This window comes from Solea senegalensis, linkage group LG13, assembly GCF_019176455.1.
Source record: "Solea senegalensis isolate Sse05_10M linkage group LG13, IFAPA_SoseM_1, whole genome shotgun sequence".
In the NCBI taxonomy this organism is placed as follows: Eukaryota; Metazoa; Chordata; class Actinopteri; order Pleuronectiformes; family Soleidae; genus Solea; species Solea senegalensis.
This window is the reverse complement of record NC_058033.1, coordinates 896,542-902,854: the sequence shown is the minus strand read 5'-3', so window position 1 is coordinate 902,854 and position 6,313 is coordinate 896,542. Positions and strand designations below refer to the sequence as shown.

Here is a 6,313-nt window from a genome sequence, read left to right as displayed (position 1 = left end):
CTGTGCTACATGAGTGCAGAACTGCAGTCTCCTAATTGTATTTGTGTGCACCTTTTATGGCTCCTTGAAAGTTTAGGCCTTCTCGGGAATAGAGGGGATTATTGTGCAAAACAATGCATCTTTCCCATCCAGGTCAGTCTATTTGATCATTTACATCGACATCTCACTATTTGCAGAAGTATTTTCTTCTTCTTCATCACTCCATGAAGATGTATGTCTTTCTGCAAAATGGAAGCAAGAAATTTGAGAGGAATCTGGTCGAGAATCAAATAATCCCAGCACTGGTCAATCACTACTGCATAAACCATATCGAATTATGGTTTAGATTATCATATTATGGCACGGCTCAGCGTGCCTTGGGAGGGAGCAGAGGTAGGTGGAGGCTTCAGAGAGACTTGCAAGCCTCGCAGGAAATGATGATATATGAGACGGGGCGAGGTGTGTGGGTGAATTCCACTGAACTTGACATCACATTTCAGCCACTATCATCAAAAACTCTCTCACCTCTCCCCTGCGCCTGGATATACAGTACACTTTCTATATTTTCTTTAAGTTAATGCTGACATCGGGCAGTTGTGAGATGCTCAAGGCGATACTGACTATATCCAAGAATGACACAAGGACTAGAATGAACAGTCATTTACTTTGATTTGACATGAGACTCTACCACAGACTGAACTCAGACGTACTGTACATTTATACAAATACACCCTCAGCCTCTGTATTTGGTGTGGTTTTATGTGTTGTAATCATAAATATTTGAAGTTCCAGTAAAAGTGTTACATGCCTCGATTCCATCAATAGAGCATGGTTCTTGAGAGGTTTCTTTTCTTTTTAAAGAACACTAGATCAAATATCAGTCGCACTCTGCCAAGTTTTGTGTTTTTTCTGTCCTCCCGTAAGTAATCACAGGACTTCTCTTTTTCAAGATCTCATGCTGCCCAACAACATTTCAGCAGTGACACAGGAAGGGATTTTGCAACATGGGGCTCGTAAAGTGACACGTGTACTAACAGGTTGACTGAACACAGACTTCTGCTAAAAAAAGAAACATTTAATATGGTGGGACCCTGACCCTCGTTCTGGTCTGATAGTTTTGCTTGACAGAGCCCATTATCAGGGTAGCAGCATACAATGAACTTTACATCCGTTTACAAAGACCATACACAAGCACAATGACGGCATCAAACACGACACACACACTGCAGTTGTGAGAACACAGAGGATCTAGGCTGCTTTTTCCATTACCATGTTAAAACGTATATACAGACAGTTTTCAGCCCAACCTATAAGCAATCTAATGAAAAAGTACTCGAATTAGTCAAAGTTCAATGTTTGTTTCTCACTTCTTCTTTTTGTTCACGGAAACGAGTTTTAAATGCTCTTCAATTGGCTTACATCACATTAACATCTGTCAGCCCTCCGCTGGTAACTTGAGTCATGCTCACATGAAATGTGTCAATTTGTGTGACTTAGCCCCAAAAGAGGTTAGTAGGCCTCTGTCCTGCTGATAATGGGTAACCTATTGATTGGGTACTGATGAGTCTGAGGAGGGATCATTACTCTTCTCTCCATTTTCATTCTGTCAACCATGTGCAGTATTTGCAGATTACAGAGCAGTTTGCCTGTTATGTAATCCTGCTACAGAATGTTGTAGATCATAAATGTTAGTTTGTATTTTCACAGTATTTCTTGGTGTATATTCTCCGTTCTAGCTAGATTAGTCTTCATTGTTAAAGTAACACGAAACACTCGGCAAGGACATTGGCTATAATGCTGCTAAAGATGCTTAGAGACACGCCTCTGAATGTAAAACAGGTGTGAGAAAGCAAATGAGTAACCTCTGGGGATTAGAGGGAGGAGTCAGTGTGCCGATATTGATGTATTATCTTTGTTATTATTATAAGTGTCCTAACCTCGCAAAACATTTGTTATCAATGGTCACTAACGATCCAGCATTTTCTTATTATTACATATAAACCCTGGATATTCACCTTGTTGACATTTCTGTGTTGAACTGTGAACTAACTTCTACTCACTTGTCTGTCTTCAATTAAGCCTCGTGTCAACATCAGTCAGGGGCAAAGCGGGCCTTGCACAGCAGCACCCACGAGCTCTCGGAGGGAAACACAACACAAAAGTACTATCCATGACAACACTGGTTTGAACAAGCCCCTCCCACTGACAGCTGGCGTATTGTGTGCTACACCACTGACGCGGCCTCGTTTCCCTGAGCTTCCACTGTTCAATAACTAATTTCAATGCAGACGGCAGCATGCAGCTTTGAAAATGAGCCGGGCAGGCCCAATGGAAAGTCATAATCTGTTTGTGAGCGTTGTCGGGGTTAACCTTTCAGTTCACATGAGGATTTTGTAGATATAGGTCAGAGATGATGCGCACACCTCAGTTGCAGAGTGGAGAATAAAAAAAAAGATGGCATGTTCTGCATAGGGCCTATAGAATAAATGAACTTTGAATATTTACTCCTTGGATCAGTCAGTAACTCTAATTGTAATCATTTGGTCAGTTCATTATAAATCATCGTGGCACATTTGCAATTACTCTTCCAAAGACTCCAAATGACATTTTGCTCTGTCCCACACAATTATGAACTTGACAGGGCATCAATAGTTTGGTCTCTGTCATTCAGTTGATTCATGCATCTGTCTCAGAGAGGATGATGTGAACCAGACTTGCTCATTTTCTCACTATAACACTATAAATCTATGTTTTACTTTTTTTGTGTTTGAGTTACTTGTGTGATGGTGATGATATCTTCAGAGAGAAACATGCACAGCATGTCGCCCTGTCTGGTCATCCCTCAACCAACGGTTACTGACAATGACATCACACATTAAATCCGAACAGCACTCCCCGGCAAAACAAACGCTAGATCCCCTTGATGTTTCAGTACACAGGACACGCAAGCTCTGTCACATGTGGTCTAATGAACAGCAGGCTTGTACCCTTGATGGAGGAGCCTTTTGGGCCACAAGAACCATGTGTACTCACCACTTTCTGCCTGGACACACACAGACAATAGGACACGTCTGGAGTGCTTGGGGCCCAAACCCTGAGGAAGGGCAGATGGTCTCCGGGATTGAGGACCGCACCCCCATTTACATGAGAAAAGAGGTGGACAGAGGCGGGGGAACAGGTACCCTCGCTCCTATTTTCCTCTTCTATAGAGATTAGAGAGGAGTGACTCATTTACCCAACACAGCCTGATCTGGGACCCAATTAGAAGCCTGCTGTCAACACAGCAATTAATATGAAGTTTGAGTATCCAGTTTTTCTGATCTACAGTAGCCTGCACGTGTCTATTTTTAATCCATATTTAAGATTTCCAGGTCCAATTTGACTTTTGGGTGACTACATTTTAAATGTTGTGGTTTTTTATGGTGCATGGCTACTTTTTGAGTACTGTCAGTTTTAATTAAATAAAGGCCTTTTTTATTCAGCTGCAGCCTTAAATTTACGTGTTGTAAATTCAGTAAAATTATCTTAAATGTGCACACACCTCAGATTTATAGTGATAATGTAAACAGTATAGTGTGGGAGAAAACCTGCTTTTCTTGGTGATTATTATTTGGGAAGAATATATCTTATTTTTTTTAGAATATAGTTAGAATATATTGCAGCAAAATGTTCCAATGGGCCCCCTTAAGCTATTTTTTCAGTTTGTACTTGACATAAAAGTTTATTGAAAGCTGATGAAATTCCAGCCCAATGTCAATACATAAACTGCTTAAGACGTCAATGTGTTTTCCGATTTAAGAAAAAAAAGAAAGAAAAATAAAATGCAAGCCTTTCCAGATTCCTGAAGGATTGCTAGTGTTTGTCTTTCTTTTCACTGGAGGCATCTTTTCCCTTAACACATAAACATCTTTGTTGCCACAGCTGCACATTTTTCAGGGCTGAAGCCGCTCTGTGGGTGGAATGAGGCAGCTCTGTTATTTTGACTTACTAATCTTGAACAACCACTAAGTGAGAATTTCTCATAATCTCAACTAATTCTCAACAATATTGCTTTTTAAATGAATACCGTATTTTCTTTTTTATTATTATTATTTATATTATTCAAAAACAAATATATTTAAAAAGCTTAACAGCAACATGTTAGGTTTCAACCAAACACTGACTAAAAAGAAGAGAGAGGAATATTGCTATATTTTATGTGTACATGTAGTCTGCTACACTGCATATTTTGTCTCCCCCCAGTGGCTACTTGTAGTACTGCTAAAATTACCTTCCGATCACATTTAGCACATCCATTTTCGATTGCTTTATCCTACACATGAGGATTGTGCATGTTTTTGGACTGTGGAAAGAAACCGGAGAACGCAGAAACAGATGCATGAATCATGAAGAACATGCAAACTACAGAAAGGCCCTCGGTCGAACAGGGATCCAACTGGTGACCTACTTGCCGTGAGGCAACATTTTTGCACAACATAGAGTATCTTTACATGACAAAGGACCATTAACACAAAAAAACTAAAGAACTAAAAAACTACAGACTGAGTGAGTGAAAACTCAAGTACAGGAAATGTATGTATAACTGAGGATAAGAAGCAATTTACAGTGAGAAAGGATTCACAGAAACCTTTCTCATTCAACAACTCACAGTTCTTTATTACCATTAATCAGCTTTAGTTGGATCTACTGAAGGAGGAATGATGAGAGTGTAACTCCTATAGCATAAAACTATTTCATCAAAATGAAAAGAGTTAAACATGTTATGTTAGAAATTAGATGTTCTCTACCTTTCTTTTTGTGCTCCCAAAAGAAAAAAAAACACTACATAATTCTAATGGTGGATATATGGAAAATAGATATATTAAAAAATATTATACTTTGGCTACATAGGGTCAGCATTGGAAGATGTTGATTCATGGATTTCTCTACTTCATTAAGTGTGAACTGAGGCCCACTGGTGTGCATTGGTGGTATTGCAGGTGGGCCTCAAACACAACCAAGACTTCGTTCTGGGAAGAAATATTTTTTTAATATTTTACAAATGATTTTGCTCATTTTGTTATTGATGAATGTTATATGTTATGTTTATTTGTATACATGACTCTTTGATCAATGTAGGGATCAAGCTTTGTGATACATTGTTTTGCCTGTTTTTATTTGCATTTAAATTTTGCATCACTCTCTTTATAGCTGGACCCTTGTTAATGAAGGTCTTATTCTAAGGCTGCAAAACCCACATGTTTATTTTATTGACTTTTATTTTAAAGTGATTATATACATCCGTGATCATGCACTGTGGGGAACTCTAGAGAAGGAGAAGTTGAAAGAAATATACTCTTACACAACCATACTTGTGGGCAGTATTCTTAAACACTATTCAAAGCAACCAATTCCACTATTCTGCACATCCAGATAATTATACACTGGCATATTTTTCATCACTACCTATGCAAAACTGTGAAATAAACAGTGGCGTGCATAGACAAAAAGGGCACTTACGGCAAATAAAAAATGACTTGGGCCAAAGGCAGATCAGACCTCCACATTGTTTAATTAAGTGGTGTTTTGTAGCAATGTTTGTCACCTTTTAAAGAGCTGTGTTTTTGAAGATATACAAGCAAACCTTGGTATGTAATTGATTGTCGATATCCTATTGAACTGTTGATTTTCTTAAGGTCTACTAAAATGTCACTCAAAATAAAATTATAACTCTACTGTAGGTCATTTGTTATTTTTCTACCTTGACCCCATATATTTTTACATGACCTAATCTGGCCACCAGTCAAAACCCTGGCTTGTGACTCAAGAGGGTATCTTAAAATATCTTGATAACATGTTTTGTTATTCTCTTTTATACCCCTGTGACGCTCCGGTGGAGGATAGAGCGGTGGATAATTGATGGATGAATTTTATGTTCTTTATTTGTATTGCTCATTCTGATTGAACTTTTACTGCTGTAACAAGTGAATTTTCTCTAAACTAATGTTGTATATTACATTTTTGCCAATACAAGTTTTAATACTGACATTTTAAGTCTCCATATGTCTCAAAATGTTAATTTTTATATCATTAAGGCCTCAGTTGTGGCCTGTTGTTAACAAATGTGCTGCACAACCATCTCCAGTGAAGCTTAATCGATAAATGTGGCAATACTTGAAGGGTTAATCGATGAAGCAAATGGATGCATGGTAGCAGCCCTCTTGTTATAACCAATGTGCTCATCAGTGAGGCTGGTTATTACTCAGAGAAACGGCGTCCTGTCCTCACCATCTTGCGGCCACCACTCACAGATCTCCGCCCCAGTCGTCTTCGGCGTTAGCTCGGAGCCCGGATG

General features: G+C 38.9%; 1 long non-coding RNA gene across 1 annotated transcript; it reads right to left on the bottom strand.

Annotated features, from left to right (window-relative positions):
* Positions 1 to 4,607: 4,607 nt before the first annotated feature.
* LOC122779723 lies at positions 4,608 to 6,312 on the bottom strand. The gene is made up of 2 exons (XR_006361599.1): positions 6,247 to 6,312; positions 4,608 to 4,988 (listed from the first exon to the last, which is right to left on the bottom strand). It is a non-coding gene; the product is annotated as an uncharacterized LOC122779723 (long non-coding RNA).
* Position 6,313: the final 1 nt, after the last annotated feature.